General features: G+C 46.1%; 1 protein-coding gene and 1 long non-coding RNA gene across 19 annotated transcripts in view; both read right to left on the bottom strand.

The window, feature by feature from the left end:
• LOC135415218 (uncharacterized) overlaps positions 1 to 12335 on the bottom strand; it is a 75349-nt gene that overhangs the window by 57148 nt on the left and 5866 nt on the right. The window lies entirely within an intron of this gene.
• Positions 7891 to 9195, bottom strand: LOC135415231 (uncharacterized). The gene is made up of 2 exons (XR_010431019.1): positions 8454 to 9195; positions 7891 to 7975 (listed from the first exon to the last, which is right to left on the bottom strand). It is a non-coding gene; the product is annotated as an uncharacterized LOC135415231 (long non-coding RNA).

Raw genomic sequence — 12335 nt, 5'->3', positions numbered from 1 at the left:
CCGGCGAGGGCCCAAACAGCGGCCAGAGGCGCGAGGTCAACACCCTGGAGCAGGTCCCTGAGCAAGGGCCACCACCTCCGGCGCCCCAGCAAACAGGTCCCTGAGGAAGGGCCACCACCTCCGGCGCCCCAGCAAACAACGAGATCGAGAGACCCGCGCTGGTGGAAGCAGCAGCGCGACCCGAGCGGGAACCGCTCAGAAGGCAGGAAGGACCCGGAACCCCGAAACACCCAAACGACAGAGGCACCGCGAAAAACAAACACGAGCAGAGCACGAGGTGTGCAAAAACCGGGGCTATGGAGCGTGGGCGGCGGAGAGGATCCCACAGAATCCCCGGGGGGCTCCGGGAAAGGTCCGAGGGACGAAAGAGCCCCAGCGGGACCGTCGGCGAAGGAGGGAGCGAGCGGAAGCCCAGCGGCAGCAGCACGAGACAAACCCAGGAACAGAGGGACCCCAGGGAGTGGGGCAGACACAAAGCTGCCGACTTTAGCAGTAGTCAAAGCAGCAAAAACCCCCTTCCTTGATCTTTTTCCTTTTTCTTTGCAGCCTAAACTAAGAACTGGTCTTTTTTTGCAAACCCTTTTGTTTATCAACCTGTTTCAGTTTCACAGCCTAAGGCGAACAAAACGCTACCAATGGAGAGATTGTCCCCCCCCCCGCAAACGAACAAACAAAAAAAAAAGAAAAAGGGGGGGGAAGCGAGGGAAGCAAAGACCCTTTGCTGAATGAAGACACCCTTCCATAACGAATAGCCAGAATTGTTTTTAAATGTATGCATAGCTGTATTTTTGAAAATTTTAAAGTTTTCACAATAACAATTTTCCTTAAGTCCAAAAGCCAGATTAACACAGAAAGACATATATTTGCCTTAAAATTAGAAGTATATATTTTATCCTTGAACTATAGGAATGTTTATATGTATTTGAAATTTAAATTGAACATGAAGTAAAATATGCTTATGTTTTTACAGGTTATACTATCATAAAAAACAGAAAACATATATTACTAATCTAAGGGTGAGAAACAAAAAACGCCAATTTCTCAGTTCATAACCAAAAGACACTGTAAAATGAAACCCAAAGGTAGGTTTGTATGATGTGTGTTTGATGGCCATCGAGTATGAATGTGTAAATGTATGCATGCGTGTGAATATATAATAATTAATATGTTCTGATTTATACACAAATGCACATTACCTCACATATGCACAAACACCCTTAGATAAAAAACAGAAAACATATCACCCCAAGTTGAATAGAATTTCATTTACAGAGATGTTTTAAATAAAAGTTTTCAAAAACAAACACTAAAAAACTTTCAGGTAAAAGTCAGGAGCACACGAACCCTGAAGTCATCAAGTTATTAAGTTTGGTTCAAAATCAATTGCTTATAAGTCAATAGGATCTTTAGAGGATAGCTTAAATAAGATTTTATAAGAGTAATTTCTAATAAGAAATAATGGAAATAAGTTAAATTGTTTAAACAAGTTTTATATTAATCCAGAGTTATTTCGTTTAGCATTGTTGGGAATTTTTCCTTCTTGCATTTTGTTCCTTGTTTACTTTTCTATATCCAAAAATGTCTGATAGTCTTTCTGATTGGTTTAATGCTTTTAATGTTAGTGCTAAGTTTAAGAAAATAATTTTCGTAGCAATATGCAGAATGCCTTAAAACAGCTACGATTCCTTCACATGCCTTTATAATGCCAAACCTCGTGACCCAAACTATTCTGACACACAATGCCTTTGCATAATCATACTTTCCATTTCAGGTATATAAAAGGCTGTACATTGCCTTGAAAAAGGAGCCTCCTTGCTAACATTAATTTCACTTGTGGTATTAAAAGTAAGACTGCAATATTTCTTGTTAGATCCATTTAAGAATCCATTTGCTTCTAAAATGCAGCTATAGAATTTGTTATTACCTCACTCTGAACCGATACATCAAAGCATTGATAAGTTGAAGAAAAAAAAAAATAGTAATCAAAGTTTAGATTACATGTTTAGTTAGCATGATAAATTTAATACTCTAGTTAAAGAAAACATTTATGATTATATTTGTATTCCTTTGTATTTTGTCTTGCATTAGCAAACGTTTGATCAAAGTTTTTTCCGAGTTTTTTGTTTTTTAGAAAAATAAAAAAAAAAAGGGCCAGTTGTGGGAGCCCAAACCCAGCTTTCAGCAAAAGAAAACAAGGCTGACAAAAACTTCGTGATCTGAAGGAGCTGGACCCTTCTCACAAGACCTGTTAAAGTTCTACCTTATGGATTAAGCCTGGCTCCAGCAGAAATCAGAACGGACTCTTGAGATGATTGGATCAGACCATGTCTAAACCCCTTTAATCCCTTTCCCCCTATGTCATCTTGGTTGAGGGAAATATTTAACCCATTGGGCAACGGTAGTAAAAACTTGTGTAACTCCCTAATTAACATAGCTCATCCTCTTCATTAATATGTCCAGTCCCAGATGCCTTTAAAATAGTGTTCTCGTGTTCAATAAATTATTCCAGTTCCCCCGTACTGGGATCGTGTCTAGCTTTTATTTTTCAGACCACCACTTGGGGTCACCAGTGCTCCCAATATGAGCACCAGTACTCCCAGTGCTCCCAGTATGGACACCAGAATTACCAGTGCTCCCAGTATGGGATCACCAGTAGGGAACTGAGATTACATGACCCTGGGAGAAACTTAGGGGGATACCCTGTGGGGACAACCCCTCATCCTGACACAAACCATCCTCCAAGAGCCCCCAAAGCCAGATTCCCCCATGTCCTGGTGCCCCTCCCATGGCAGAGCTTTCCCTCTGGAACGCCCCAGAGCGCACCCAAGCCCCAGAGCAGCATGTCTGTCCACAACTGTCCCTGCTCCCACTCAAGCCTCGTGGGGAAAGAAGGCGGCTGCCACTGAACATGATTTGGGAAAATCCCACCTCCTTAGGTGGGAGAACAATGGGGGCCACGGGCAGTGGGAACCCCCACATGACTGGGATCTCCAGTCACTGGAGGCACTGGGGAACACTGGGGAACGTTGGGCACCCGAACGCAAGGGTTAGGCTTGGGGAATTGCTCAGCTGTGGCAGTTCCCAGATCCAGCCCACCCCGCTTCCCAGCACTGTAGGCCCGTAACGGGTCTAGTCTCCAACCCCAGAGCAGAGCACAGAGGGGAAGATCCCCTGCCCTGACCCTCCCTTTGTCACACCTGGGGCCACCCGCATCCCCTGGGTCCCACTCTGCACAGCTGCCCCACCACGGAGGGACCCCGAGGGACCCCATCCCCAACAAGGCTCCAGGTCCAGCTCTGTCCCTGGATGGGATTTGGTCACAGCTCCCCAAAGAAGCCCTCCCTTCCTTTGCCTTATCTTGCCTGCCTGACGCGGTTAGCTCCGAAGGAAGCAGGCAGACACGCTTCTGGCATCCAGGTGAAAAGGTTTTACTGCAATGCATCAACACAACGTGGCTCCCACCTTTATAGTGCGGGGTAGGAAAGGTGCCGGAACAAAGGGGGGAGTTAAAGCAGAGCATTCAAACAAGCACCACATAAGGAGAAACATAAATATTCATGGCACTGCACCAAAAATTAACCAATAAGAGGACGTGGTTTAGGGCCATGAGGGATGAGGGAAAGTGCTGGAAAAGTAGGGTATAACAATGAGGGGAATATTACAATAAAGAAAACACAATACTAAACACAAAACACACTCTGCAACAGTTCATAAAAGTCCCTCTTTGCTTCCATAGCCTAGTCCTTCTTGAGAGGCGATATTTCCTTCATTTGTCCACCTCCAACATCTCCCTTTTGTTTACTAAAAAAAAGCAAATCTGGAAACACTTTTATGAATCTATCTTGAATGTATAAAAAGAAGTAAACAATGATGTTAAGATACATAAAAGTACATCAAGGGATATACGTAAAATGACAATCTTATTAATTTTAATTTTGACGTTACTAGATTGTTTTTGACCTTTCCATAACTGGATTTTTACTTATTTTATTTAATTGCAACAACCAAAATAACTTTGATATGCAACCTTGAATAGCAAAACTTTCAACGACAATGAACTTTTAAACCATAAGCAATTTAACAACCCGTGGAAATTTGCTGGCATAACTTTTCAGCTGTGATTGGAGGTACCAAACCAAAGAAAATAGAGATTAGTCATTAATTCAAGAAGGAAAAACAGAATTTATGAAATTAAGCAAAGGTCAGTTACTAAAACATTTCTCCTAGTTTGTCAGGATAATGCATTTGAGGTAGCTCTCGTTGCGTTTTTTAAGCTCACACACACACACACACTCACACGAACTCTCACCGTGGCCACCATCACTCATGCGAACACACTTTTTAGTTTATTTTATCATGTCGCTCTTTATAAAATAAACTTTTGTTTTAGCAAACATATTTCTTGTAAAACATAGATTTTCAATTCAAAACTCAAAGCCATATAAACTTTTCTATTACTCAGGGATAAGACAGCTATTCAAAAATACAAAATTTCACATAAAACCCGATTTCTGTTACCAAACAATTCGCAAGGCCATCATTTGGCTCTGTCTCCCCCTGTTCCCCCTTTCTTGTTTTTATTAGTAGATGGATTGCAGGGGGACGAAGGGTTGCACACGCTGAAATTAAATTGTGAGGTCAGGTATTACATGAAATAAAAGGTATGAACTCAAAAATATAAGCAAGTTACCACCATAATTTACTAACACAGTCTGAAACTCAGTGCAACAGCAATCAGCAATTAGCTGGAACTATTTCCAGGGTTCGAGGTGCCATTTTCCTTCTGGCCTCAGCACTCTCCACTCTCTACTGCCACGGAGATGCTTTTCTTCTTACCACTTCCACATTCTTCCTAGAACTTACTCTTTTTCTTTGTAGAACAACTTCTTGCCAATTGTCTCCCCTCTCTTACCATCTGTCGACTTACACAAAACTTTCTTTTCACATATCCTTTTCTACCACTTTTCCCCAAGAGGTAAAGGGGAACTTGCTTTCAATAACGTTGGGATCGCTTCACTTTTCTACTTCACATTCAATATCCACTATTATTAGTAAACCACTCTTTGATCCTTCTAGATCACACTTCACTTTAATGGATTTTCTACAACTTTCACATACCTTCTACAACTTCCGCACACCTTCTACAACTTGTGCACGTGTCTTCCTCAAAACCTCTGCTTTACATATTAGTGTGTAAGAGGTTTTTCGCTCCTGCACTGTCATCAGCCTACCAGGCAAAGACGGAAGGGGATGGTTCAGCAGAGCAAAGGGACTACAATCTCAGGGAGCAGAATCATATCACGTGGCTGACAGCATCTTTTCAGATTTCACTATCTACAGACAACAGTAGCTCTCCCCATCAGAACTCATTCTCTTTACCAGTGTATAACTCCATGTTAGTGCAACAGTAGGTCTCCTACCAACTTGTTCATCCTTGGAAGTTAGTCTCTACCTTTAGAAATAAACTCAACAAATATGTCAACAAAAATGCAAATTTTCATTTCAAATAAAGCCTTAAATTATTCAGATGTTAAATTATTAAAGAAGAAGAAATAACAATTTAATTACTTTTTTAAACACATGACATTAAATAGAAAACTATGTTAGGATTTGCTGTAAGGGAAAAGAAAAAAATGAAAATGGGTTTTGGATCTGTTCTGGTTTTGCAGTGGTCTACGACAGGGAGAGTTTAGTTGTTTCCTGTTGTCAGCTTGAAGACAGATGTAGTGTTGCTCCCAGTGCTGGTGCACTGGCACACGGGGATCTCGACCGAATTCTTGCTGTTAGATGACTACAGTCACTCTATCTCAGAGAACACTAATTTTAAAGCTGCCGTTTGTAAATGCAAATTTCCTTGAAGCAAGAAAACAAGAAGTTTGGGAAGCGAAATGGAGAGTCTTGAGTTGCGAGCAAACGAAAAGATAAGGCTGGCTGCGATCTCAGGGATGTTCTGGCTGCGCTGCTGTTGTTCCCACGGCTGCAGTGGTCCTGTGGACACCGAGGACAGGGAGCAGGAACCGGGCTGAGACAGCTGGAGGCAGTGAGGCCTCGAAGGCATAGGTGGCTTGGCTGAGGGGTCACTATGTACCTTTTTCAGTATATCACTTTTTTCTAATTTGTCTTTCTTTCGATTGATGTTTGTCTTGATAATTTTAGTGACAGTAACAGGACTTCATAACTTGAAATGGAACTGTCTAAAACTTGTAGAACTGTGAAGCCTTTTACAGATTTGTTTTAAAACATATGTTATTACATTAAATAATTTTTAAGCCCTATATAGAAATTATAAAAAGAGAAATCTCCAAAATAAATTATCCCTGAGCCTGTGTGGGTAGCTCAGCCCTAGCCCTTAGGGTGGCTAACTCCCAGGCAATGTGGGATGCCTCCGCCCCGAGGACCAGCGTCTCCCGTTCTACCAACCAGGCTGGTCCTTGGTCGTGTCAGGAGACCAGTCCCTCGCTGGAACCACTTGGGCTTAAGGCTCTGGGGTTCCAGTCTGCACTGCAGAGTGCTAGGCTGAATTCTGCCTTAGCACAACCAGCTTTCCGGATCCGTCTGGGTCCGGATATTGCTGGGGAACCATTGGCTGGCTCCTACCCCGAGCATCCCTCTCGAGTCTTCCTGGCCGGGAATACTCGCCTTTGAACCTCCTCCCCGCACTAACGAGTGACACTCCTACGCTGCAAATCGAGGTGGTGGAGGTTTCCAACTCAGGCAAACAGAAATGTAAATCTTATTGAAATCTGAACTTTAGCTCGAGCTTATGAACGCACAAGAACAAATAAACCTGAACTACAAACTATTTCTGAACTTGTGAAAGAACCTTCCTTATTTAACCATAACAATTTAACATCCTGAAATCCGATCTGGTGTTAATTATATCATAATTCAAGGTACCTTAACATGGTGCACCATTTTCATTCACACAAGCATAGTTTCCGAGTTTTTTCTTGTTCAACTTAAAATTCAAAACCATATAAACATTTTTATAATTCAAAGATAAATTGTACCTTTCTTCATTTCCAAAACATATATGAACTTCTCTATGTTAATAAAGACGATTATTATACAAACTCAAAAAATTATTAAAAAACATCAAGATTTAAGCAAATTTAAAAAACGGTTAGGTAATTTTGTGAGGTATACTTTAAATATTATTAAATAAGAAGAAAAAACAACTTAATACACAAAATTAAATCAGAAATTATATTAGATCATTTCTCCTCTAATTTGATTTGTTTGTAAAACCACTTGTTGTCACTATGACATCTCAATCGCTCCTGTAGAAGGTTTTCCACTGGGGTTCATCGGTGGTGTAAGGATGGTTAGATGTTGAGGGTTTGGGTTCATCACTTTGGACTGGGGCACAGGCAGCGTTGTTAAGATAGTCGAAGCCATAGAGTTTATTGAGCTCTATCTGCGTCAGTGCAGTAGGCAAATTTTCCTCCCCCCGATACCGAGCCAGAAACTCTTCTGGTTTTGCAGCCCTTTTTAAGATCCGAAAAACCAGTTTCCAAGTGGGCACTGCCTTGGCAGCTTCTTTGTCTCCTCTAAGGACAGCTTCCCTTAAGGGATCTTTTAATTTGTCCCATTCTTTATAGTTCAGGTCTGTTGGGGTGGTGTCTCTGCTTTTGTTCATCCATATCACAAGAGATCTTAAAGAGTCTTTATCTATGGGATGCCCTCCTTCCTCAATAAACTCCTTTATGCGCTTGTATAGTTCCATTTCATTTTTACTTAAACGGGCTCCCATTTTTATGTTATGCTTTGATGTTATGAAATTCGAGCTTTTTACCTTGTTATTCTTCAGATGTTAGAAGTCTTGTGGGTCGTGCCACGCGCAGGGTGCCGCTCGTCGCAGTTAGCTCCGAAGGAAGCAGGCAGACACGCTTCTGGCATCCAGGTGAAAAGGTTTTACTGGAATGCATCAACACAACATGGCTCCCACCTTTTCTAGTGCAGGGCAGGGAAGGTGCTGGAACAGAGGGTGGAGTTAAGGCGGAGCATTCAAACAAGCACCATATAAGGAGAAACATAAATATTCATGGCACTGCACCAAAAATTAACCAATAAGAGGACATGGTTTAGGGCCATGAGGGATGAGGGAAAGTGCTGGAAAAGTAGGGTATAACAATGAGGGGAATATTACAATAAAGAAAACACAATACTAAACACAAAACACACTCTGCAACAGTTCATAAAAGTCCCTCTTTGCTTCCATAGCCTAGTCCTTCTTGAGAGGCGATATTTCCTTCATTTGTCCACCTCCAACACCTGCCCACTAACTGACTTCTTTGTGTTGCCTACCACTACCTCTCCTTGCTTGTCCTACCCATAACTTGCCTTGCCTTTCTCTCACCTGCCGTGCCTTCCTTTGCTTTGACTAACCCTTCCTTGCTTTGTATACACCTTCCCAGACTTGCCTTACCTGCCTGCATGTTGCCTTGCCTTACCTGCCCCTCTCATGACTTGCCTTGCCTTCCGCTCCCTCCCCTTGCCTTGAATTGCCTTGCAAACCAGTCCCCTGCCTTGCCTTGCCCTGCCTATCCCCTGACATACATTGCCTTGATTACCCTAAACTCGCCTTGACTGTCCACTTCTTCCTTGCCATTCCTTGCCTTGCCTATCACTCCCTTGCCTTGCCTTGCCCACCCTGAGCTCCCAACCTGCTGCGGGATGGTGGGGGCTCCTGGAGGAGGCGGGGGTTCCCCTGGACAACAGAGGGGTGTTTCAGTTTCTGGGAAAAGCCGACTGTCACTTCCTGAACGGCTCTGACTGGAAGCAGCTCAGGCACTTCACCAGTGCCTTGGGCACTGTGTGGGGGACATCCTGTATGGGAACAACCAGGTGATGCGAGAGGAGTTATGTGTGTATGGGGGTTCGTGCCTCATTTTCTTGCTCCCAGGTGAGGTGAGGGGGGTTGTGTGTGTGAAGGAGGTCTATGCCTCAGTTTCCCCCCCCCCCAGGACTCTCCAGGTGACATAAGCAGGGGCTGTGGGGTGTGTTTTGTTTGTCCGTGCCTCAGTTTCCCCTGAATGGGGGTCGCGGTCAGGTCATCACAGGTTGTTTCTGCTGCTGCTCAGGGAGACGAGTCGGAGTCCTTCCCCTGCTCCTAAGTGCCCTTGGCCCCAACAGGCAAGACGAGCGACCGGCACTCTGAGCAGGGGGAGCGCTCCCGGCTCCCTAAACCCTGCTGTGCCCCTGCCCCGGCTCTCTAAACCCTGCTGTGCCCTGCCCCGGCTCCCTAAACCCTGCTGTGCCCCTGCCCCGGCTCCCTAAACCCTGCTGTGCCCTGCCCCGGCTCCCGCCTTCATTTCAGCGCCACTGCCTCGCTCCCTCGCCCTGCTGCGAGTCCTGCTCGCCCTTCCCAGACTTGCCTTACCTACCTACTCTTCAAGCTTTGGGCGCAGCCCGTGCCGCGCTCTCCCTCTCCTCCCCGGGGCGGCGGCAGCGGCAGCGCCGGGGCGAGGAGGAGGCGGCGCGGGGGGAGGCGAAGGCGTTCGGCGCTGGGCGCGGAGCCCGGAGCAGAGGGGAGGCTGGGCACGGGCCGGGGGCGCTGCCGGCGAAGCACATTTGGGGTTGCGTCGCTGGGAGTCTTTTTGGTGTTGTGGGATTCCTCCCCCCCCGGCGCGGGCGAGCAGGACTCGCAGCAGGGCGAGGGAGCGAGGCAGTGAGGCAGTGGCGCTGAAATGAAGGCGGGAGCCGGGGCAGGGGCACAGCAGGGTTTAGGGAGCCGGGGCAGGGGCACAGCAGGGTTTAGGGAGCCGGGGCAGGGGCACAGCAGGGTTTAGAGAGCCGGGGCAGGGGCACAGCAGGGTTTAGGGAGCCGGGGCAGGGGCACAGCAGGGTTTAGAGAGCCGGGAGCGCTCCCCTGCTCGGAGTGCCGGTCGCTCGTCTTGCCCGTTGGGGCCAAGGGCACTTAGGAGCAGGGGAAGGACTTTGTTCTGGAGAGCTTTTCCCCAACCTAAAAACCCTTCTGCAAATGGGACTCCCTTCACTCAGGGTTCGGTGTCCTCTGGTTTTCCTGAAGGCTGGGGGGGGATCTGGGAGCCAAATCCCAAGGGATCCAGCCCAGCTCTGCACACACACACACACCCATTTCCAGCTGGTCACATCTCACGGGGGCCACCACCACTCACCACATTTGCACCCAAACACCCCTCTGAGTTCATGGCACTGGGTTTGAGGGACTAAGAAATGATCAGTCTGCTGGTTTGCCCTCAGAGGAGTAAGATCCAATGATGCATTTCTATTTTCATGAAAATATAACCTGTAAAACACAAATATATTTCTGCTTCATATGCAATTTAAAATTCAAATACACAGAAACATTCCTATAGTTCAAAAGGAAATATACACTCCTATTTCTAAAGCCAAACACACATTTCCCCATGCTAATGGGGTTTGGACTTCAAAGAGAACCTGGCAGTAGTCCCTGCAAAAAACTTCAAGAACTGTCAAAACACAAACCCTCTCCTTCTCCCCCCCGTTTGTGCTGCAGCTCAAACCAATTTGGGCTATTTAGGTAAACAACTTCCAAAACCAGTTCGTAAGGTTATCTCCTGAGCTTGGCTTTCCTCACTCCCCCCCTTTGTTTTAGTAGTTTATTCACAGGAAAATCATCTCTTTCTAAATGTGTAACATTCCAAATTTCACTTGAAACAACTGCAAGAATGTCTTCAAAACACAGCTGGCACTTCAAAGGTGTATAAAATTTAAAACAAATGGCAAATAAAATAAGTACTTAGTGATACCAAAACCACACTGAGCTTAGGATGTTCTCAAAAACCAGAGTCCACTTCCAAGTGAAGCTGTTGCTGCTCCCCTCCCTGGGCACTGTTCAAGGAAAGCCCAGCACAGGAAACAAGAAGTACCACAGGCTCATTTTTAAACATCAAAGCTGCAATTCTGGATTATCCCCACCAGGACAGTCCCTGGAAATGGAATTCAGTAACAGCTTTTAGGCACTCTCAGATTTACATTTATGCAATAGTTCATGACTTTCTTTCTTAAATCATATCTCAGGATTTCCCTGAATTATTACAGTGGAGGAAAAAAACCTTCTCCTAACAGGAACCAACCAAGCAAATGGAGAAGCAAAGCTGACAGTCTGAGCCCAGCAGAGCTCTCAGCTGCTCCAGGGCATCTGCCTGGGCACTGCAGATTTGGGCATCTCAGAGCTGGCTCTCCCTGCCAGGGCCGTGGGTGGAGGAGGGAGCAGAGAAAGGGCAGGAACACCTTTGGCCTAAGATGCTGCTCTCTTGAAATCAGCAGGTGCTGGGGACCAGGGCAGAGTCAGAGGGGAGGAGAGCAGCTCACTTCCCAACTGAGAAAGGACAAGGACAGGAGACACTGGGTACCTGTACAGACACTGCTCCCAGCTGGGCAAATAAAGCTGGCAGCACCCTGGCATCCAAAATTGGGAGCTTCACTCTGGGGGGAATAAAAAATTGGACAGTTTATTTAGATGAGTTTCAGTGCAGAGATTTCACTTTCAGGAATGGCAAAAGTGGCAAAAGAAAGTCTTTCTGGCCCTTCCTGAAAAGCCCCAAGCCAAGTCCTTGGGACTGCAGGAACCTGTGCAAACGTGTGCCCAGCCAGAACAGCCCCTGGGAGCTGTGCCCACTGCTGACAAACCCACTGCCCACGGGCACTCCTGCCTGAACAAGGGCAGTGCCCAGCCAGAACAGCCCCTGGGAGCTGTGCCCACTGCTGACAAACCCACTGCCCACGGGCACTCCTGCCTGAACAAGGGCAGTGCCCAGCCAGAACAGCCCCTGGGAGCTGTGCCCACTGCTGACAAACCCACTGCCCACGGGCACTCCTGCCTGAACAAGGGCAGGGCCAAAGCCAGCCCTGGCCTTGAGGCAGAGGAGCACAAAGGAGGGCACACTGGGGAGGAAGCAGGGCTGGCACACTGGGGAGGAAGCAGGGCTGGCACACTGGGGAGGAAGCAGGGCTGGCACACACAGAACCTTCCCAGAACATTTCAGGGGAAATGAATTCCTTTGCTCACTGCTGAGTATTGCAAAGCTCCTGCTCTGCAAACTGGGCTTGCAGAACAGTTTCATCCCTTGTGGTTCATGAACAGGATCAGTCCTGGGCTCGGTCCCAAGGACCCAGGTTTGGTTCCAAATGTCACTCGGTCCCCCTGGGACAAGAACAGTGGCACACACGTACTCAACAGCCCTGCACAAGGCCAGGAGTGGGGGGGAAATATCCTTGAGAGCACTGCTGCATTTCAAAAAGAAGTCAGTCATATAAACTTAGTAACAAATAAAAAAGAGAAGCCAAAATAAATAACTGTAGACAGGGTATTAAACACCTTGAGAATA

This window comes from Pseudopipra pipra, chromosome 5, assembly GCF_036250125.1.
Source record: "Pseudopipra pipra isolate bDixPip1 chromosome 5, bDixPip1.hap1, whole genome shotgun sequence".
Taxonomy (NCBI): Eukaryota; Metazoa; Chordata; class Aves; order Passeriformes; family Pipridae; genus Pseudopipra; species Pseudopipra pipra.
This window is presented reverse-complemented; position numbering and strand designations above follow the sequence as displayed.